At 37.6% G+C, this 24851-nt stretch overlaps 1 protein-coding gene across 1 annotated transcript in view; it reads left to right on the forward strand.

Annotated features, from left to right (window-relative positions):
• Positions 1–24851, forward strand: part of PDE10A (phosphodiesterase 10A) — a 298539-nt gene that overhangs the window by 96154 nt on the left and 177534 nt on the right.

Genomic DNA, 24851 nt, shown 5'->3' on the forward strand with positions numbered 1-24851 from the left:
TCCTGGGCACTGCAGGCTGTTTAACAGAATCTCTGGCCTCTACCCACTAGATGCCAGTACAACTCCTCTTTCTTCACCCTCCCCCCCCACCACTGTGACAAAACATCTCCAGACACATTGCTAATTGTCCTCCTGGGGACAAGGTTGCCTCCTGCTGAGAACCACTGATTTACACTTTACTATGTGCCAGGCCAGGCACTGGGGAATCCGAAGATTTGACTCTGACAACTCCCGTCCTCAAGTGACTCAGGTCACTGACACTGGTTACACATGTAGGCCGTGCAGGGCAGCAGAGAACAGCGTATCAAGGAAACTCAGAGTCAGATTGTGCCAGGGGTGAGAAGGGAGTAGAACAATCCGGGAATCTAGAAGCTAAATTTAAAAAGCAGCAGCTTTTTCACACGTATCTTGAAGAAATCTTAGCTGTTGTTTCTAATCGTTAGGCATTATCTTTGATATTCTCTAGACTTTTTTCATCTTTTGTCTTAAATTGCACTTTAAAAAATATTTATCTGAAAGCTATGTTGAAGAAGAGCTAATACCAGTGCCTGTGCTTTAATGTAAAATAGTTGGAGAATTGAGACTTTTCATTGATTTAAGAAGATCAAATTCATTCCTTTTCTTCATAGATATAAATTTAATAACTGACTATATTTCTTCGTGATAGTACACCCTGCATTTGAATGTAAATGTACATTTTGTTTCTAGCTTTTGAAATATTTTAAACATTATAATTGTTTTGATTATTAAAATCATAAACAGCTATAGTGAGTTTAGTGAAATAATGATGGCCATGCTGACTGAGTCATTTCTACTGCCAAGGAACAGCTTTGAGAGAGTACAGTTGCTTTTCCTGACAATCCAAAGAGAGAGGTCATGTCACCGTTGTTTTGTTGTATTTTTTAGTGCAATGACATTAGGAAATCGATTTTAATTTTGGAAATCGTTTTATCTGATATTATTAAATTGCATTATAATATTTAAATCATTTAAATGTCCAATGGAATTTTGAAACAATACACAGTGGCACTAAAAAGTAACAAAAATGACTTCATACATGATTCATGAAAACTAATTTTAATACTTCATAAAATTTCGTATGTTGAGGGAGGGATTTTCTGGGTTTAAATATAGAATTGAAGTTAATATGATTAATCTTTTACGAGTTCATGTTGGTGATTATTGGCCTAATTTCATTTATCAGTGGTCAACATGAAGTTTTAGGGGAATCAAGACCTTACTATTCGAAGGTATTAAAAGCTCTTTCAGCATTGCAAGTCAGAGGCATTTTGACCTTAATTGCCCTAAATGGACCTACCGATTTTTGCTTGCTCTGTTCTTGAAAACAGGGAAAGTATCAAAATATTTATATAAGCATCCTACAGAACAGAGGGGCACGGTGTCATACGTGTTTGTAGATGGGCTCAAAAGTTTGTTATTTGGAATAAGTCTGGTTGAGCAACGAAGCCAGGATTTGGAGACAGAGGATAAAGAAATAATCTTTTCAAAACTGTAGTCTTGGGTGAACTCCTTTGTTGTATGATGCCTCTTAGATTTTTAAAAAATGGTCCTTCTGGAAGACAAAAACTGAGAGCTTTTATTTCTTACAGAGTTTTTGTTTTTGTTTTTCTTTTAACTTCCTGGAAGAAAAATTGCTCATGGTTTCTCCCTCCATGAAGGATATGAATCTTTTTTCTATTTTAAGAGATATCATAAAGACCATATCGTGCAGTAGTGTAAGGTGTATTTTTAGTATTTCTTTCCTCCAAATGCATTTCTCTAACTTGTCAACTTTTTTAGATTTCATTTTTATCCCCAGAAATATTCGTTGTTTGGAGGTCAAATTTATATCTCAAATAAAAATGCACTGACTTAAAAAAAATGTTTTGTTTATCTCTCTGACAGAATTTGGTAAATAATGGTTATAATTTGGTAACTATTAAAAAATAATGCTAAAATTCTGTGACTCCATAGTTCTTTAGATTATGCAAAAATATGTAGTTTTCTTTTGAATAAAATACATAAGTTAAATGAAATTTGATGATCTGCAGCAATTGCAGTTATTTCAATTTATAGTTAAAGGTATGTGTCATAATTCTTCTTCTCAGAGATTTACTTCTAAAACACCTGAAACACATTAATTTAGTATGCCAGAAAAAAGCATAGTGCCACTCTTTTACAGCAATAAATGTTATGCTTTTGTCATCATTTTCTTTTTCAGGTGTTTTCTTTCAGACTCTTCTGCCCAAATTCCAGAGTCCTTTGGGATTTTAAACAAGTCTTATTTTGAACTGTATACTTATTTATATAAAAATCAGCTTACTGGGTTTTTTTAATGAGGAGTTGTCAAAATACATACACATTCATTCTTTCAACAGATAATTTGTTGGGTATTTATTATATGCCTGGCACTATTCTAGGCTAGGAATAAAGTAGTGAAGAAAAGAAAATTGGTCTATAGACTATACATACCAAAGGGAAAAATAAAGTGGAGAAGAGACTCTTTATGTGTTTGTTTTGAATGGCAGCATTGGCAGTTTCAGAAAAGATACCAGGGAGCCCTCACTGAGAAAATGACAGCATGAGTGGGTTAAAGCCTGGAGGAGGTGAGGGAGCGGTCCTTGGGAAAACTGGGTTAAGAGCTTCCCAGGGATCACAGACCTTCAAGACGGTGGAGAAGTAAGACGTGGAGATCACCTTCCTCCATACAAATACATCAGAAATACATCTACATGTGGAACAACTCCTACAGAACACCTACTGAACGCTGGCAGAAGACCTCAGACTTCCCAAAAGGCAAGGAACTCCCCACGTACCTGGCCGTGTGGCTGACAAGGTCTTGGTGCTCCGGCCAGGTGTCAGGCCAGAGCCTCTGAGGTGGGAGAGCCGAGTTCAGGACATTGGTCCACCAGAGACCTCCCGGCCCCACGTAATATCAAATGGCGAAAGCTCTCCTAGACATCTCCATCTCAACGCTAAGACACAGCTCCAACCAACGACCAGCAAGCTATAGTGCTGGACACCCCATACCAAACAACTAGCAAGACAGGAACACAACCCCACCCGTTAGCAGAGAGACTGCCTAAAATCATAATAAGGTCACAGACACCCCAAAACACACCCCTGGACACAGTCCTGCCCACCAGAAAGACAAGATCCAGCCTCATCCACCAGAACACAGGCACCAGTCCCCTCCACCAGGAGCCCTACACAACACACTGAACCAACCTTAGCCACTGGGGGCAGACACCAAAAACAATGGGAACTATGAACCTGCAGACTGTGAAAAGGAAACCCCCAAACACAGTAAGGAAAGCAAAATGAGAAGACAGAGAAACACACTGCAGATGAAGGAGCAAGGAAAAAACCCACCAGACCAAACAAATGAAGAGGAAATAGGCAGTCTACCTGAAAAAGAATTCAGAGTACTGATAGTAAAGATGATCCAAAATCTTGGAAATAGAAAGGAGAAAATACAAGAAATGTTTAACAAGGACCCAGAAGAACTAAAGAACAAACAAATAATGATGAACAACACAATAAATGAAATTAGATATTCTCTAGAAGGAATCAATAGCAGAATAACCGAGGCAGAAAAACGGATAAGTGACCTGGAAGATAAAATAGTGGAAATAGGTACCGCAGAGCAGAATAAAGAAAAAAGAATGAAAAGAATTGAGGACAGTCTCAGAGACCTCTGGGACAGCATTAAAGGCACCAGCATTCAAGTTATAGGGGTCCCAGAAGAAGAAGAGAAAAAGAAAGGGACTGAGAAAATATTTGAAGAGATTATAGTTGAAAACTTCCCTAATATGAGAAAGGAAATAGTCAAGTCCAGGAAGCGCAGAGAGTCCCATACAGGATAAATCCAAAGAGAAACACACCAAGACACATATTAATCAAACTATGAAAAATTAAATACAAAGAAAAAATATTAAAAGCATCAAGAGGAAAACAACAAATAACATACATGGGAATCCCCATAAGGTTAACAGCTGATCTTTCAAGAGAAACTCTGCAAGCCAGAAGGGAATGGCAGGACGTATTTAAAGTGATGAAAGGGAAAAACCTACAACAAAGATTACTCTACCCAGCAAGAATCCCATTCAGATTTGACAGAGAAATTAAAACCTTTACAGACAAGCAAAAGCTAAAAGAATTCAACACCACCAAACCAGCTCTACAACAAATGCTAAAGGAACTTCTCTAGGCAGGAAACACAAGAGAAGGAAAAGACCTACAATCACAAACCCAAAACAATTAAGAAAATGTTAATAGGAACACACATATCGATAACTACCTTAAATGTAAATGGATTAAATGCTCCAAACAAAAGACATAGACTGGCTGAATGGATACGAAAACTAGACCCTTATATATGCTGTCTGCAAGAGACCCACTTCAGACCTAGGGACACATACAGACTGAAAGTGAGGGGATGAAAAAAGATACTTCATGCAAATGGAAATCAAAAGAAAGCTGGAGTAGCAATTCTCATATGAGACTAAAAGGTGGTTCATTGAGAAAATAAACAAAATTGGTAAACCATTAGCCAGACTCATCAAGAAAAAAGGGGAGAAGACTCAAATCAAAAGAATTGGAAATGAAAAAGAAGTAACAACTGACCCTGCAGAAATACAAAGGGTCATGAGAGATGACTACAAGCAACTATATGCCAATAAAATGGACGACCTGGAAGAAATGGACACATTCTTAGAAAAGCACAACCATCTGAGACTGAACCAGGAAGAAACAGAAAATATAAACAGACCAATCACAAGCACTGAAATTGAGACTGTGATTAAAAATCTCCCAACAAACAAAAGCCCAGGACCAGATGGCCTCACAGGCAAATTCTATCAAACATTTAGAGAAGAGCTAACACCTATCCTTCTCAAACTCTTCCAAAATATAGCAGAGGGAGGAACACTCCCAAACTCATTCTACGAGGCCACCCTTGCCCTGATACCAAAACCAGACAAAGATGTCACAGAGAAAGAAAACTACAGGCCAATATCACTGATGAACAAAGATGCAAAAATACTGAACAAAATACTAGCAAACAAGATCCAACAGCACGTTAAAAGGATCATATACCGTCATTAAGTGGGGTTTATCCCAGGAATGCAAGGATTCTTCAATATACACAAATCAATCAATGTGATAAACCATACTAACAAATTGAAGGAGAAAAACCATATGATCATCTCAATAGATGCAGAAAAAGCTTTTGACAAAATTCAACACCGATTTATGATAAAAACCCTCCAGAAAGTAGGCATAGAGGGAACCTACCTCAACATAATAAAGGCCATATATGACAAACCCACATCCAACATCATTCTCAATGGTGAAAAACTGAAACCATTTCCTCCAAGATCAGGAACAAGACAAGGTTGTCCACTCTCACCACTATTATTCAACATAGTTTTGGAAGTTTTAGCCACAGCAATCAGAGAAGAAAAGGAAATAAAAGGAATCCAAATTGGGAAAGAAGAAGTAAAGCTGTCACTGTTTGCAGATTACATGATACTGTACATAGAGAGTCCTAAAGATGCTACCAGAAAACTACTAGAGCTAATCAATGAATTTGGTAAAGTAGCAGGATACAAAATTAATGCACAGAAATCTCTTGCATTCCTATACACTAATGATGAAAAATCTGAAAGAGAAATTAAGGAAACAATCCCATTTACCACTGCAACAAGAAGAATAAAATACCTAGGAATAAACCTACCTAAGGAGACAAAAGACCTGTATGCAGAAAACTATAAGACACTGATGAAAGAAATTAAGGATGGTATAAACAGATGGAGAGATATACCATGTTCTTGGATTGGAAGACTCAACATTGTGAAAATGACTCTACTACCCAAAGCAATCTACAGATTCAGTGCAATCCCTATCAAACTACCAATGGCATTTTTCACAGAATTAGAACAAAAAATTTCACAATCTGTATGGAAACACAAAAGTCCCCGAATAGCCAAAGCAATCTTGAGAAAGCAAAATGGAGCTGGAGGAATCAGGCTCCCGGACTTCAGACTATACTACAAAGCTACAGTAATCAAGACACTATGGTACTGGCACAAAAACAGAAAAATAGATCAATGGAACAGGATAGAAAGCCCAGAGTTTAACCCACGCACATATGGTCACCTTATATTTGATAAAGGAGGCAATAATATACAATGGAGAAAAGACAGCCTCTTCAATAACTGGTGCTGGGAAAACTGGACAGCTACATGTAAAAGAATGAAATTAGGACACTCCCTAACACCATACACAAAAATAAACTCAAAATGGATTGAAGACCTAAATGTAAGGCCACACACTATAAAACTCTTCGAGGAAAACATAGGAAGAACACTCTATGGCATCCATCACAGCAAGATCCTTTTTGACCCACCTCCTAGAGAAGTGGAAATAAAAACAAAAATAAACAAATGGGACCTAATGAAACTTAAAAGCTTTTGCACAGCAAAGGAAACCATAAACAAGACGAAAAGACAACCCTTAGGATGGGAGAAAGTAGTTGCAAACAAATCAACAGACAAAGGATTAATCTCCAAATTTACAAGCAGGTCATGCAGCTCAATGTCAAAAAAACAAACAACCCAATCCAAGAATGGGCAGAAGACCTAAATAGACATTTCTCCAAAGAAGATATACATATTGCCAACAAATACATGAAAGGATGCTCAACATCACTAATCATTAGAGAAATGCAAGTCAAAACTACAGTGAGGTATCACCTCACACCAGTCAGAATGGCCATCATCAAAATATCTACAAACAATAAATGCTGGAGAGGGTGTGGAGAAAAGGGAACCCTCTTTCACTGTTGGTGGGAATGTATATTGATACAGCCACTATGGAGAACAGTATGGAAGTTCCTTAAAAAACTAAAAATAGAACTACCATATGAGCCAGCAATCCCACTACTGGGCATATACGCTGAGAAAACCATAATTCAAAGAGAATCATGTACCACAATGTTCATTGCAGCTGTATTTACTATAGCCAGGACATGGAAGCCACCTAAGTGTCCATCAACAGATGAATGGATAAAGAAGCTGTGGCACATATATACAATGGAATATTACTCAGCCATAAAAAGAAATGAAGTTGAGTTATCTGTAGTCAGGTGGATGGACCTAGAGTCTGTCATACAGTGTGAAGTAAGTCAGAAAGAGAAAGACAAATACCATATGCTAACACATATATATATAGAATCTAAAAAAAAAAAAAAAAAAAGAAAGATAAAAATGGTTCTGAAGAACCTAGGGGCAGGACGGGAATAAAGACGCAGACGTAGAGAATGGACTTGAGGACACAGGGAGGGGGAAGGGTAAGCTGGGATGAAGTGCGAGAGTGGCATGGACATATATACACTACCAAATGTAAAATATATATAGCTAGTGGGAAGCAGCCGCATAGCACAGGGAGATCAGCTCGGTGCTCTGTGACCACCTAGAGGGGTGGGATAGGGAGGGTGGGAGGGAGACGCAAGAGGGAGGAGATATGGGGATATATGTATATGTATATGTATAGCTGATTCACTTTGTTATACAGCAGAAACTAACACACCATTTAAAAGCAATTATACTCCAATAAAGATGTTTAAAAAGAAAAAAAAAAAGAGCTTCCCAGGCAAGGACACCAACATGCAAATGCCCTGAGGCAGCGTTCTTGGTACCTCTGACCAAGTTCCTGGAGTGAAGTGAACAAGAGGGAAAATAGAGAAGTGAGGGATCAAGGGGGTCATTTGGGGGAGGGACTATTATTTTGAAGATACGGGAAGCTATTTGAGCCAAGTGATGTGATCTGACTTATATCAGAATTTTCACAGCATTGCTTTGTTGCTGTGTACAGAATAGAAAGAAGGAAGGCAAGGGTAGTAGCAGGGAAACCATTTAGGATTTAGGAAACTACTGAAATGCGTAGGTGAGTGAGGTTGTGGCTAGAACCTGGACAGCAAGAGTAAAGGTATTGAGTGGTTGGATTCTAGATTTAGAGCCCACTGGACTTAGTGACAGAGAGGGGAGTTAAGTCTGACTAGAGAGATTTTGGCCTGAGCAAGTCAGAGAATGGAGTTTTCATTTACAGAGATGATGGAAACTGTTAAGAAAAAGGTTTTGGAAAAGTCTTATTTTGGAAATATGTGGATTAAACAATTTTAGGTAGAATGTTGTAACATGAATGTATTATTAATTTGTTTTTAAGACATACTACTGTAACTTTATAGTCAGTGTCAAGCTCAGGTATATAAGTCTTTTCTTTCTTTTTTTCATTTTCAAGATTGTTCTGGTTATTCTAGGTCTTTTGAATCCATAGCAATTTCTTATAAAAAGCTGTAGATCAGTTTGGAGAGAATAAATACCTTAATGATACCGAGTCTTGTAATCAGTGTATATAGTATATCTCTCTATTTAAGTGTTCTTTAATTCGTATTTGCTGTGTTTCTAGTTTTCAATGTATGGATCTTAAATTTATTTTGTTAAAGTTGTTTCTACATGTTTTATTCTTTATGATGCTATTGTTTTAGTTCATTTTTCAATTATTTCCTACTAGTGTTTAGACAAATAATTGATTTTTAGATATTTATTTGTATCCTGTGACCCTGCTAAATATGCTTATTTGTTCTAGTAGTTTCTTGTAGATACTTTAGGATTTTCTACCTACAAGGTTATGTGTGTTGTTTGTGAATAAAGACAGCTTTCCCTCTTCCCTTCTAGTCTGTATGCTTTTACTTTTTTTCTTGAGTTATTACATTTTTTTTCTTGCGTTAGTATACTGACTAGAGCCTTCAGTACAATGTTGAATAGAAGTGGTGAGAGCAGACATCTTTGCCTTGTTCCTTGTCTTAGGAAAGCATTCAGTTTTTTACCTATGAACTATGGGTTTTGCTATAGGTTTTTTATAGACGCCTTTTATCTGGTTGAGGAAATCTCCTCTGTTTCTATATCATGAGTGGATGTTGGATTTTGTCATGTAACTTTACCTGCATCGATTTAGGTGATTGTATGATTTTTGTATCATAACTTTATTGTTATGATTATTAACTTGCTATGTTATGTTAATTTATTTTTGGATGTTATACAAACCTTACATTCCTAGGATAAGACCCTCTTGACTGTGGTGCATATTCCTTTATATATATTGTTGGGTTTAATTTGCTAATATATGTATTTTTAAATTTATTTATTTTTTAAATTATTTATTTTGGCTGCGTTGGGTCTTCGTTGCTGCACGCAGGCTTTCTCTAGTTGCGGTGAGCGGGGGCTACTCTTCATTGCGGTGCGTGGGCTCCTCATTGCTGTGGCTTCCCTTGTAGCGGAGCACGGGCTCTAGGCGTGCGGGCTTCAGTAGTTGTGGCACGCGGGCTCGGTAGTTGTGGCTCGTGGGCTCTAGAGCGCAGGATCAGTAGTTGTGGCACACGGGCTTAGTTGCTCCGCGGCATGTGGAATCTTCCCGGACCAGGGCTCGAACCCGTGTCTCCTGCATTGGCAGGTGGATTCTTAACCACTGCGCCATCAGGGAAGCCCTAATTTGCTAATATTTTATTAAGGATCTTTGCTCTACATTCATGAGGCATATTTATGTTTGGTATCAGGGTAAAATGCCTCATAACAGGAGTTGGGAAATCTTCCCTCTTGGCTTTGTGTGGGATTGGTATTATTTTCTTCTTAAATATTTTAGATAATTCACCAGTGGAACCGTATGCTTTTTAAAGAAATTTATTCTCAGTGATGTTGCTGACTGTTTAACCTTTCAGAGGGTTATCCTCCAGTGGGCTATTCCTTATGCACCCACTGTGTCTGCTAATTGAGCCTTTGATATTAACACCTTTTAACCACTTATCCTCACTCAGGTATTTAACCCCCTTTCAAACTTAAATTTATGATATTTGCCCACTTTTTGCATTCATGGTTATTTTAAAATTCAAGAAAATTTAAGAAACCTTTTTGAATAATATTATACCACAAATTGAACTAATTTAAGATACTTGGATTGGGAATCTCTGCTGCTGTGGACTGAATTATGTTTCCCCAAAATTCATATGTTGAAACCCTAATCTTTACTGGGACTGTATTTACAGTAAGGACATAATTCAGGTTAAATGAGGTTATAAGAGTGGGCCCCTAATTGCATGGGATTAGTGTCCCTATAAGAGGAGATACCAGAGAACTAGTGTTCTCTCTCTACCATGTGAGGGAGGCCAAAAGGGAGGCCTCTGCAGAAACCAAACCCTGATGGAACCTTGACCTTGGGCTCACCAGTCTCTAGAACTGTGAGAAAATAAACTTCTGTATTTAAGCTGCCCAGTCTGTGATATTTTGTTATGACAGCCCAAGCTGACTAATACATCTCCTTTATGCTGTTGCTTTTGGAATGTGTTTTCCTAATTGTGCTGTCATGTAACTGAATACCTGATAGGGTCTTCTGCATGGGCTTTTCAGGGCATCCTGGATTGGGTGCTTGCTACGGTCTGCTGGGACTGTTACAGTAGCTAGTTAAATGAATGCTAGTTTTCACAAACTATAACCTGTCAGGAGTGTTCCACCACCGTTGGTGTGTTCCCTCAGAATCGTGTACATATTCCTCAGAACTGTCAGTGTCTTTCAGTGCTAACGTGAGCTTGGGAAAGTAGAGATTTACTTTTCCGAGTTTGAACTTCCGTTAAACAAAAAATTTTTACAACTTTAACAGCAGTTGGCAGTTATACTTTTTGTTAAACTGTATACGGGTCACATAGTTTGGGAACTGTATTATATTCCTTTTTACTTTTAAGTGGATTAATGTTAAAAATAATCCAACTTTCAAAGGAGTATTTACTATTTTTGCATAACAAATGCCACAAATTTAGTGATTTAAAACAATGCCCGTTTATTAGCTCACAGTTCTGTGGACCAACAGTCTGGTGTTGTGTGACGTTTTTTTTTTTGCTTAGGGTATCACAAGGCTAAAATTAAGGTGTTCACCTTACTGAGTTCTCATCTGGAGGCTCTGGGGAAAGTTCAGCTTCCTAAACTCGATCTCGTCATTGGCAGAAGGCAGTTCCTTGTGGCAGTAGGACCAAGGCCCCCTCTTTCCTTGCTGGGCCCCCAGAGTTTGACTGCATTCCTTGATGCATGGCCCTCCATCTTCAAGGCGGCAGTGGAGCTCTGAATCTTTCTTGTGCTTGAATCTTGGAGTTCCCTTTCTGCCACCAGCAGAGAAAATTATTTATTCTTCAAGGGTTCGTGTGATTAGGTCAGACCCAACTGGATAATCTTCCTGTTTTAAGGCCAATCTATGATGTAACATAACCTAATCATGAGAGTAAAATCCATCATTTTCAGTCCTGCAAATTATGCAGGGTGTGTACACCAGAGGAAAATCTTACGGGCATCTTAGAATTATGCCTGTCACAAAAGGGTTTTCTGTAAGTGAATATGTCTGTGATTTTGAATCTTGATGATTTGAATGAAGAGGGATTGATCAAAGTATTTACTATGCAATCCAACTGACAAAAACCTATACATACGTGTTTTATGTTTTTCTAGAATGACTTAATCTTTCTAATGAGACAGTGTATAATACAATTTCCCTCCATGATTTAAAAAATAGTATAGGGATGGGAATGAGCATTTACTTTTGCTATGTGTGATGCAGTGCAGTATTGCTGAGAAATCTAGTTCATTTGTAAATCTGTCATCAATGTGAATGACTTCCAAAGTGTACATCTCTTAGTTTCTACTTCCTTCTTCTGAGCTGCAGATTTATATTTCCTACTGCTTACTGGAAATCACCATATAAGTAATCTGATAGGCAACTGCATTTCAGCAGATCTCAAACCAAAGCCATTTTCTTTTCCATGCATCTTTCACTAACTCCTGTATTTCCTATGACTGTCCGTTACCTAAGCTAGAAAAGGTGGAGTCACCTTTGATGTATCCTACTGCTTCATTGTCTTTTTAATTTGTCACTAGTTCGTGTTGGCTGGCCTTACCCAGGATTAAAGAGAATTTAAAACTTTATAAGGGTAAGGATATTGTTTGTTTATTGTATATCAACCACATAGATATGCTGGCTCATAATAGGCTCTCAGTGAACACTTATTGAGTGAATAAATGAATCTCAGTGTTTAGAACTAATCATGTCAGCCAAACTCTGTGTTCAGTTAATGTACCTTCCCAGCCTTGCAGCGTGGTTATGTGTCTGACTACTCCTCTTTCTACTCCTTTTTGAGGTCCCTCAGAGTTCACTTACAGATTTGTCTTCAGCTGACTTCACCCCCTCCTCACGCCGTGAGCTGTGCTTATAGACTTGCCCATGGCGTCCATACCCCTCTGGCTCTCTCCAGTATCTAATTGGCTTAACCCGGGCTTTGGCATCCATCCCTGTGTGGTCCTGCCTTCCTGGAAGCTCTCGAATTAGACCTGCCTTGGTCCCTTTGAGTTTAGTGTTCAAATACACATTCTGGTTAATACGGGGGTTAGCTAGACAATTTATGGATTTGATAGTTCTCAGTTTAAGCACTCATGGGTATGTATAAAATGTGTTACTATTCTGAAACACACCTAGATAAAATGGTCTTTAAATATAGGTAAATAAAGGTTTTGTCAAGTCAAATTACATTTAAACAGTAGCATGATTAGATATCTATAAAAATCTTAAATCTCATAATATTTCTTGATATAAAGGTGCCCACTGTTTTGATGAAGGTGGATAATTATTCATTAATCACTTATTATGTGTTCAGATCTTTGCATGTACTGTGTCCTTGTGGAGTAGGTACTATTATTGGCCTCATCTTTTGTTTGTGAGGCCAACAAGGCTTAGCAGTTTAAGTGGCTTGCTTAAGGAACATGAGCCTGTGCTTGAGCGTACATCTGGTGACTCAGAACCTGGAGGACCAAGGGATGCTGTCTCCCACAGGTTACTGTACATTTACAGGTGAACTTGAGTTAAACGGGTGAGAGTCTTCAACCCTTTGTGCTGCAAGGCGTGTGCCTGAACGGCTGCCTCTGTTGTAGGCTTCTCTTTGCTGGTGTTGTTTTCTGAGTCAGGAGAAGGGTAAAGGTTGGCGTCGTAAGCTTTCCTTGTGGTTCTACTCCAAAATCATTGTTTTCTTCTATGTCTTATCACTTTGAGCAGCATAAGTTTTTATTTGGCTTTCTCAGTTAAAGAAACTTTCATCGATATCCTCAGCCAAGGGAAAACACGTAATTTCATTTTGGTTTAGAAATACAGCAGTGTGGGATTTGCCTTCTGATAAATGCAAATTACAAACAATGAAAACGATGTCTTTGCAGCCAAGGCACCCTTCAGGCTGTTAATTCACTTGGAATGAGCAATCAATTAGGTAGGTCAAAATTCCCAGCAGCATGTTCAATTAAGGTTCATTAATTGACTCCTTTTTAGGGCATAGGCAAATCTTCTTTCAGTAAGAAGGTACTTGGGTAGGAAGGAATTATTTAGGTTATATAGATAGATAGATAGAAGGCAAGAATAATGATTACAAAGCATTTAAATCTTTTTTTAGCTTTATTGAGGTATTATTGACTTATATGTATCTGGAAGGTATACAATGTGATGATTTCAGATACGTATTTATTGAGAAATGATTACCACGATAAGGTTAGTTAACACTTCCATCCCCTCACATAATTTCCTTTGTGTGTGTGTGTGGGGGGGATAACTTTTAAGATCTACTCTCAACAACTTTTAAGTATATAATACAGTATTGTTAATTACAGTCACAACACTGTATATTAGATCCCCAGAATTTATTCACTAACTCATAGTTGGAAGTTTGTACCCCGTTGACCAGTATCTCCCATATCCCCGACCTGTGAGCTCTTAGCAACCACCAATACTCTCTCTTTGAGTTTGGCTTTTTTAGATTCCACATACAAATGAAATCATAGAGTATTTGTCTTTCTCTGTCTTATTTAACTTAGCATAATGCCTTCAAGGTCCATCCATGTTATCACAAAAGGCAGGATTTCTTTCCTTTTTATGGCTGAATAATATTCCTCTGTGTGTGTGTGTGTGTGTGTGTGTGTGTGTATCACATCTTCTTTATCCATTCATCTGTTGATGGACACTTAAGGTCGTTTCCATGACTTGGCTATTATGAATAGTGCTGCAAAGAAGATGGTGGTACAGATAGCTCTCTTCAAGATAGCATTTATTTCCTTCAGATATATACCCAGAAGTAGGACTGCTGGATCATATGTTAGTTCTATTTTTAATTTTTTGAGGAAACTTCACACTGTTTTCCATAATGGCTGCACCAATTTACATTCCCACCAACAGTGCACAAGTGTTCCCTTTTCGCTAACACTTTTCATCTCTTGTCATTTTGATGATAGCTATACTAACAGGTGTGAGGTGATACTTCACTGTAGTTTTCATTTTCATTTCCCTGATGATTAGTGATATTTAGTACCTTTTTATGTACTCATCTACTGACCATTTGTATGTTTCCCTTGGAAAAATGTCTATTCCAGTCCTTTGCTCATTTTTTAATTGGATTTGTTTTTGCTATTGAGTTGTATGAGTTTCTTATATATTTTGGATATTAACCATTTATCAGAGAGTTTGCAAATATTTTCTCCAATTCTGTGGGTTGCCTTTATGTTTTGCTGATTGTTTCTGCTGTGCAGAAGCTTTTCAGTTGGATGTAGTCCCACTATTTTATTTTTGCCTTTATTGCTTGTGCTTTTGGTATCATATCCAGAACAACTTTGTCAACATCAATGTCAAGAAGCTTTTCCCTATGTGTTCTTCTAGATGTTTTATGGTTTCAGGTCTTATGTTTAAGTCTTTAATGCATTTTGAGTTAATTTTTGTGGGTGGTGTAAGTTAGGGGTCCACTTTCATTCTTCTGTGTGTGGTCATCCAGTTTTCCCAACCCTGTTTATTGAAGAGACTGTCTTTTCCCCACCGAGTCTTCTAGACTCCCTTGTCAAATATTAGTTGACTGTATATTTGAAGGTTTATATCTGGGCTGTCAGTTCTGTTCCATTGGTCCGTGAATCTGTTTTTATGTCAGTACCATACTGTTTTGATTAGTATAACTTTGTAATAAAGTTTGAAATCAGGGATGGTGGTGTCTCCAGCTTTGCTATTCTTTCTCAGGATTGCTTTGGCTCATTGGGAGTGGGTCCCATGAATTTTAGAGTTTTCCTTTATTTCTGTGAAAAATGACATGGCATTTGCTTTTACTTTGCTCCTTGTTTTTCCTCCTTGGTTAAAAAAGAATGATATCACTGGCTATGGGGTTTGACAGAAATCCAAAAAAGCATCTCATCTATTCGTTTTTATTATAACTTTGGAGCTATTTTAATGATATTGAAAACCATTTACAGCTCTCACATTTTAACCTCTATTCATTGCGTATAAAGGACTTTGCCTTTCTAAATAAAGAAGCCAAAATGGAAATTACCTTTAGAGCCCATTAATCCCTTCCTTTATTTGATAAATGGCAAGAAGGAACTGCTATATAAATCCTTATGTTTATAAACTCATGTACACCAGTGTATTGTGGGGTAGAACTTTGACGTAAAGATTTCATATTATAGTGTACACAGGGATCTGTTTCCAGAATTGGAGCTACATTATAGGTGGATTGAAGGATGTCAGAATTAGAAAAGCATATTCAAGAAGTAAAGAAATTCTTGTTTTTCAGAAAACTGAATATAGACATTCAAACCGTTTGGATGGAAAAAGAAACGTGAAAGTAGTGTAAAAGAAAGAAACGAATCTCATCTGGTCTCAGGGAGGATTGGGAACTTGAGTGGGAGCTGTGGGCTACTGAGAGGTGGGGTCCATTGCTTGGACACTTGCTTTCCGACCTGGGTGCATCTGTGATCTTGCAGGGCTGGGCACAGTTTTCAGCAGCACATCTGCACATCTGTGAAATCACGTAAGAAAAATGGTGACTCATGGATTAATTCACTAATTGATGATGGTCCCTGTGTTGGAGATTGCCAAGACTACTTCTGAGTTTGGTGATTTGCTAGGAGGACTCCAGAACACATAGTCATGCTTATGGTTAAGATTTCTTACAGCAAAAGTGCCAAATCCGCAAAGGGGAACGGTACACAGGGTGAAGGCGTGGGGGGGATCGGGCACGAGCTTTCAAGAATCCTCTCCCAGGGGAGCCACACAGGACTCGGATAATTCTTCCAGCAACGACTGTGACAACACGTATGACGTGCTGTCTACTCGGGAAACTCATTAGAGGCTCAGTACCCAGAGTTCCTGCTGGGGGCTCGTCGCACAGGCACCCTCTGCCCGTCACCGTCCAGAATTGCAGACCCCCAGAAGGAGAGCAGGTGTTTGGCATAAATCATACTGTTTGCACAAGCGGCCACTGGAAACACTCTCAGGGCCACGTTCCCAGGTGCCAGCCTTGCAAGCAGCCTCTCAGAACAGTCTCAGGCCCGCCGTCAAGTCTCTTCTGCACGGACCCAGGGACTGTGCTCCGTGGACAGTGGAGAGTGAGACAGATCAGCTGTCCTCATGGAGCTTACAGTCTACCAGGAGAGGCTGACGTTTAATAAGAGAACAATAAATAAATAGGGACTTCAGCTTGGGGTGAGTGATTTGGAGTATGAGAGAATCACGGAACAGGGCAGTGAATGTAGAGTGTGTGGTCAGAGAAGTTGCCTCTGAGGAAGTTGCTTTGAAATTGGTGAGATGTCTCGCTTAGCCGGGTGAAGAGTGGGCAGACATCAGCAGAGACCACGGATGGGGAAGGGCTTGGCGCATTTGAGGAAACAGAGGAAGCATGGGGGAAAGTAGGATCTCAAATTAGACTTATTTTCAGGGCTAGCCTGTGGTTACAGGTGGTTTCTGCTCCAAAGATTTCTTCCTGCCTTCTTATCAACGTCTGAGGTTTAGCAGTCAGATTTCTCCGTTTATAATTTGAAGTAAAATGTGTAATATAACTCCAGATTGGGAGGTAGCACTGATCAGTAGCAATCCCATTAAAGTATGATAAGCTCAGATGGGGAAAGTGTCAAAAACAAGAGGCAATTTGCCTTTAAGAGGTAAGCTCTTGGGCTTGTAGCTTTGTTCCAACCTTAATTATTGCTTTTGTGGTGAAGAAAAAACTAATTCAATTACTTCTCTGTGCTCATTTTCCTTTTTTATACTTTGAGGATTAGGATTTATTTTTCAACCAATATTATTGATCATTTACTGTGTGCCAGATACATGATGCTCTGGGGCTTCAGTGAACTAATACATGTCACCGTTGTAGCATAGAATCATATGCAGAGAGAGCGTTGAAGTGAGGCCAGCAGTGATTAACGAAGGCTCTTAGCTGGTTTATCCTTTTGTGAGGGAAGGAGATTAAGTGGTTGGAGCAGAGGTGAAGCGAGATCAATACCCAGTAGGGAGAAGGTGTACAAAGTTTGAGTGTTGGGAATTCTAAAGGCAAACTTAACTGATTTTAAGCTTATTCCACTGCTAACCTGCACTTGATTTTGGGTAAATACAGAAGGTCATGCTTAGAAGCATACACATGCAACCCAGGAGAACGATTACCTGCAACTTGTGTTGACACACACACACACACGCACAGACAACTTCGCAAAGCGTTGCCATTGAGCACCATGACGATCCGCCACTGCTTAGTATGACATGAGATATCTTGTTTTAACTCGACAGATTTTGTTATTAAGGCACTAAAATGATTACTGTACATTTAGAATATTTACTCTTTAAGACATGTATTTTGGAATTGTCTTTTGAAGCTAATGAGAATTATTTCTGCAGTAAATTGTTATATACGCCTCTCTCCTGGGTAGTTTGAGAAGGTGATGACACCTCAGACGGTGAGGTGGGGTCCACTGGATTCCCCTCTCCTGAACCTCCAGATCCAGTTACAGAAGCTTTGATTTCCTAAAAATTTCTGCCTGACATTGAAGTACAATTTGGTTTCCTAAAATGTTAATTCTAGTTTTGTCCCCTGGGTTCATACATGGAAAAAAAAAAAAAAACGGAAAAGAAAAACCAATCCAAATTTCTTAACCTTTTTTACTTAACGGCATTCAGATTAAGTAGTAATAGTGTCCACCAGGAATCTTGTGTTCTCCCAACTAAACATTTGTAGTCATTCCCTGACTCCTCACGTGACATGCATTTCAACCCCCTCACAGTTCAGGTTATTCTTTGACAATTGAGCTAATATAGTACAATATTTAATAGCATGAGAGGTTTTGTTTTGTTTTGTTTTGTTTTTTGGTTGTTTATTTTTAATCAAATGCTATCTTACGGTTGAATTAAGACTTTAAGAAGCTGAAAATTATTTACTTATTCTTCACACCTGGAGTAAACATAGGGAAATTAGAAAATTGAGACAATTATTGTGATGAATCAGAGAAAGCACTATTAGTAACGTATACCTTAGAATTTTCAAGTATACGGTTTCTTCTAATCTAGCTGAGATTAGCTATAGTGAGATAATGGGGCAGGAGAAGACTTGATGACAAGACCCTTAATTTGAGAGGAAAGAATTCTTTTAAGATTGAGAAGACCTGAGTTAGGGTAACATAAGGGCACTGTGGAACGGGGCTCGGGAACCACAGCTCAGGAACAGGGCTGGGCGGTGGGAGGGTGCTGGGCTCCTGCCATATGTTTTTGACTGCTTTTTCAAAAAAGAATACAGACATGTATTGGGATTTTTCTCCACAAATTAAGATAGCAGAATTAATACTTGAAAAATTGTGCTTTTTCTTATTTCTAACAATAGATCCTTTAGTACTTATAATTAATTTAAAAGTATCCCTCTGAGTGAGAAGAACAATAGTTCTTTAGCCTCTGATTTGAAAGTGATTTTCTGATTTTTTAGGAATATTTAGATAGTAAGATTTCAGAAATAAAATGTTCTTCAGCATGTAGATACCCACTTTTGGAATAATAATTTGTTATAAAGACAGATTTACAGGTATATCTGAAGTGAACCTAAATGTGTATCCAGTTGGTGACAAAATCAGAGAGAAGAATATTCCAAGTGACTTTAAAATATAGTAATTTGTACATTTCTAGTGAGATATAAGCTAAAGGAGAAAAAAAAAAAAACACCGTATCTGTTTACAGCACTCATACTGTTACATGTGTATTGTATGATAAAACAAATGAGTAGTTATGTAATCTAGTCAGTCATTCCTGGAACTGAAATACCACTGCCCACCAAAAGGAACCAGAGATCCTAAGGAAAATTGTCTGTATCCAGATCTGGGGCAGAAAATGTACAAGCTGAACCTGAAACACCCTATCCTTGCAGATTGTAAGGAAGCCGTCAGGAACTACTAGATTCTTGTCACAGTGACTTGGGAACCAGCTTGAAGAGGCTCCTTCCACTGGCCAAAAGATGGGACAGTTTGAGTACCAGCAAGGAAAATAATTACAACGGAAGAAACAGATCAAATTTGTTCACATCTATGGGTTCATAGTAGTAATATTTTTAGTTCCTCACCTACAGGAGAATGCTACTGAACCAACTCATTGTGAAAACTGGTAAATAAAGGAGAACAAATTAAGCATTTATCCTGTCTCATCTCAATGAACTAACCAAATACTAGATGAGGTGAAGTTTCTCTTTGTATTATTTCAGCTAGTACATGAAAAAGGCATTATAGAATTAGGAAACCACCATTTTCAAGGCATAATGAATCAATAGCTCATAGATCATCAGTGCTGCTAATGTCACAAACAGAGACAGCCAGATGGTGTGAACCTTTTGGCAGAAGAATACAATGCCGCTTATAAAAATTGACTACTCACCTCGATGTTGAACCTCAATCTGTTGAGGTCTCTAGATCTAATTTCAGTTTTCAGGAAATGCAGAGGAAAGATGAACATGCTAAACAGCACAACAGGGATACAGTCAGAAAAATCCAAACTCTAGAAAACCATAGAACCAAAGTTCTGTTTTCTTCAGTAATAAATATGTGGGGAAAACAAAAAAGATGGAGGGGGAATCTAGGATAAAGAAACCTATGAAAATACCAAACAACTATAACTGCAGCATGTAGACCTACCTGGGTCGAGGTTTATGCAAACAACCTGGTCAAAAAATATCTAGAAAAATGGTACAGGTGAACCTATTTGCAGGGCAGGAATAGAGAGGCAGGCATAGAGAATGGATGTGTGGCTATGGGGCGGGGGAGAGAGGGTGGGATGAACTGGGAGATTGGGATTGACCTATGTGCACTGCCATGTATAAAACAGATAGCTAGCGGGAACCTGCTGTATATAGCACGGGGAGCTCAGCTCCATGCTCTGTGGTGACCTAGATGGGTGGGATGGGGGGGAGGGGTGAGAGGGACCTACAAGAGGGAGGGGATGTATGTATACATACAGCTGCTTCACTTCGTTATGCAGCAGAAACTAACACAACATTGTAAAGCAACTATACCCCAATTAAAAAAATATATTGAGCATTAGAAACTCAAACACTTGGATATTTGATGGTTTTAAAAATGATTATTAATTTGTCTTTATATGTGATAATAGCATCTTATAATCTGTATGCAGGCAAAAGATTGCATAGGTGAGAGAATGTAGTTTATTAGTGGAAATGAAGTATTTTTAAATATATTGGTTCAAATGTTCATGTTACCTTGGAATAGACATTAGTATCTATCTGTGTGATTCACTGTGTGGATTATTGGTGGCAAATTTTTAATCACTGGATGCTAGTGTGTGCTAATGACAGCTGTGGTCTGATCCTATTACTCTCATTGGGTTTGTTTCAAAGAAACACTAACCAAGTCTTTTATTGACATAAACAAAATGTACCGGCCATGGGAAGCTATGGAAACATTAAACCAAAGTCAGACAAAAACAAAAGAAGAATGATTTCATCATCCGTACATCTGCCATTTTCCAGGAGTGTGGATAATTATTTCAGTGTCTTATATTCTGGGTTGGTCCTGTGTTGGCCCAAAGGTCCTTTGCAAAATTGCATGTTAATAGGAAGTAAAAATGGATAAAATATTAGAAATAAGTGCTTTTGTTGGCTAAGAAAGTTGAGCATACTTTAAACGATAAAACAAAAATGGACATTTTAGAAAGTTTGGAGTTTTAATGCTAAAGAAATGAGAAGTTACAAACCTGTGATTTGATTCTGTGGACAATCCAAGAATTGGCTTTCATACAGGTGAAAAATGACTTTTTGGTACTATCAATGCCAGTAAATGTACTCAGCAAAAATGCTGTATATGGATTAGCTCATTGAATTATTATGGCACTGTGAGATAGATATTATTGTTCTCATTCCTATTCAAATCCCATTCCCATACAGATAAGAAGCCAGGCTGAGAGAGTTTAGGTGCTTTGTCCAGGCTCAGGCCCAGGTGAATAGGTGAAATGAGGAAACTAACTTTTGCTTTTTATCACTTTTAATCACCAAGACATAATGACTCCCCCTGCCATTCTCATGTTGAAGGCGGTAGTTATTTTCATGAAATGTGAATGGTAACTTGGGGAGAAAAATTATAATTAGGTCTTTTGAGACATTTGAGATATAAAGCTATGTAATAACATTTGGAACTCTAAAAGGAGTTTACAACCAAAATGGTCTATTTTCCATCCCATTCTCTTCTACATACTTAAATCCAAGATTTGATTAATTTCTTTAGAAGTTTACTTAGACATCACAGCTCATTTATGACTCAATTGATCTTTAAAAAATATTTTGAGTAATTTATACAAAATAAGTGTCAAGGAGTGGGGAGTTACGCTCCCTACTTCTTGAGGGCAGAGTATCTGCATAAATTATTTGGAATTCTTCTGTATGGAAGATTTGTCTACTCTTCTCTGTTTGTTCATTTATTTATTCAGTCATTTATTTATATCAGCATGAACTCATGGGTTGTCTTAGTCCATTCAGGCTGCTGTAACAAAATACCACAGACTGGGTGACCTATAAACAACAGAAATCTATTTTTCACAGTTCTGGACGCTGGGAAGTCCAAGGCCATGGTGCAGCTTGGTTGGGTGAGGACCCTCTTCTGAATCACAGAGTTTCTGTGTTCTCACATGGTGGAAAGGGGCTTGGGATCTCTTCGGATCCACTTTGATAACGCACTAATGCCATTCATGAGGGTTCCACCCTTTGCCTCTAACACCTGGCAACCAGTGATCTTTTTACTATCTTTTTCTATAATTTTGCCTTTTCCAGAATGTTGCATAATTAGAATTATACAGCATGCAGCCTTTTCAGACTAGCTTTTTGTACTTGGCAATATGCATTTAAGACTAATCCATGGCTTTTCATGGCTTGCTGGCTCATTTCTCCTCGTTGCTAAATAATATTTGATTATATGGTTATGGTACAACTGATGTGTCCAGCTTGCCTTTTTTAAACTTTTTTTATTTTTTAAAATTTTATTTATTTAAAAGATTTTATTGGGGTGTAGTTGACTTACAATGTTGTGCTAGTTTCTGTTGTACAGCAAAGTGAATCAGTTATACATATACATATATCCACTCTTTTTTAGATTCTTTTCCCATATAGGTCATTACAGAGTATTGAGTAGAGTTCCCTGTGCTATACAGCAGGTTCTTATTAGTTATCTATTTTATATATAGTAGTGTGTATATGTCAATCCCAATCTCTTAATTTATCCCTCACCCCCTTTCCCCCCTGGTAGCCACTTTTGCAGGACATCTTAGGTATTTCCAATTTTGGTTGATTATGAGTAAAGCTGCTCTAAACATTCACATGCAGGTTTTGTGTGGGTAAATCAGTTGGGTAAATACTTGGTAGTGTGACTGCTGGATCATATGGTAAGATTATATTTAGCTTTATAAGAGACTGCCAGTCTTCCAAAGTGACTGCCATTTTGCATTCTTACCAGCACTGAATGAGAATTTTTGTTGCTCCTCATCCTTGCTAAAATTGATAGTCGGTTTTTTGGATTTTAACCATTCTAACAGGTATGTAATGGAATCTCATTTTTGTTTAACTTCAACTCACAAATGATCATCTTTGCATATTCTTATTTGCCATATCTATATCTTCTTTTGTGAAGTGTCTGTTCAGCTCTTTGGCTCATTTTTAATTGGGTTTTTTTATTATTGAGTTTTAAGCATTCTTTGTATATTTTAGATACAGTTCCTTTATCTGGTATGTAATTTGGCAAATAGAAAGTTGAGAGTTAAAATCACTTTGGGAATAAGTGGAAAGGAGATGACTCATGTAGTTCTGAGGCAAGATGGAGCTTGAGGTGATGGAAGAATTTCCAAAATAGAGATTAAAAATATAATAAGATTTTGCTGTCATCATCATAGATTATTGTAGAGAAAGCAGAAGTAAAGAGCAAATAGAAAGTTAGGATAAGAACCATTTTGTGTCACAAAAGTGATAGAAGGAAGTTTTAAGAAGGAATCAAATGTTGAATATGTACCACTATGATGGACATAATGAAAGTATGAAAATTACTTTGTCTTCTTGAGGTCAAATCAGCTGTCAGCTTACTTCTATATTCTGTGCCTTTTGTATCTGGGGACCCTAACTTGCTTTGTCAAGAGAACTCTCTCTCTTACTTTAATGAGTCTCTTATCTTTAGCACCTTGTAGAATTTCAAATTGAATTTTACATCACTGAGGCTCTTTTGCAGGGTGAACATGGGCTGGATCTTGTTTTTTTTTTTACCTAATACAACTACATAATTATATATTTTATATATATATATATATATATTGAGAGATCTATATATCTATATAGTTTAAATTGATTTTTTAAATACTGAATTCATTGAAATAAATCAGTTGCCTTCTCAATAATACCAGTCTGTTTTAGAATCATACAGTTGTGACTTTAGTCCCCAGCAGAATTATTTAATATGTATAAATTCTGTGCCTTGTCTGTGCTAGAAACATGCAGCCTGTTGCCTGAAGTCATAAAGATATACTTGCTTTTTCTCTTTTCTGCATCTAAAAGTACAATTTTCCATTGTCTTTTTCACCTAACCATCCCTAAGGATGGTAATTTATTGAATAATTCACAGAGCGTGTACAATAGTACAAATAATTACAATCACTGAGTAATAATTATTGATAGCCTATTTGTGATTTTGAGTTGTTTAGTGAAATGGCATACCAACATGAAGCATCAATTTGAAAACGTAATTTTATATCTTTTTAAGTGAAGATATGTAAAAGTTCTTTGCTTGAAAATTCTGTGTATATTCAACAGTTATTAGACTATGAAAATTATTTCAGTGAAACTGACTACGTATATTGAATATCAATGAAAAAATGTCCAGTATTTTGAACTGAACATTAGTTTTATCATTGGATTTAGTGACCCTGAGAAAAGGAGAATTTGTGTTGTAAACAGTAAAAGATAAGAACTTATTCATTAAGCATGTTTTTTAGCACCTAAAATGTACCAGTGCTTTATTCTCCCATTTGATAATGTTGCTAGAGTTTCACTTACCTTAAGTCTTAAATCTATGATAATTACTTACAAAAAAGTGGAAGCACTTTGCAAGGCTTAACTGAACAGCACTGGAATACAACATCGGTTCAAATATCACACTGAAATTTACTGTTGCAAAACAGCTGTATAACATGACGTAATATCTATAGTTTAAAATTGCTAAAGTTCTAACTACTTTTTTTCCCCTACTTTTTCATAGTGGTAAAATATAAATAACACACAATTTGCCATTTTAACCATATCAAGGATATAATCCAATGGCATTAATTATACTCACAATGTGTGCAACCATCACCCCTGTCTACTTCTAAAACTTTGTCTTTATCCAAAACAGAAACTCTGTACCCATTAAGCAAATAATTCCTCATTCTCCTCTCCCTCGGCCCCTGCACGCCCC

Source organism: Balaenoptera acutorostrata, chromosome 14, assembly GCF_949987535.1.
Source record: "Balaenoptera acutorostrata chromosome 14, mBalAcu1.1, whole genome shotgun sequence".
Taxonomy (NCBI): domain Eukaryota; kingdom Metazoa; phylum Chordata; class Mammalia; order Artiodactyla; family Balaenopteridae; genus Balaenoptera; species Balaenoptera acutorostrata.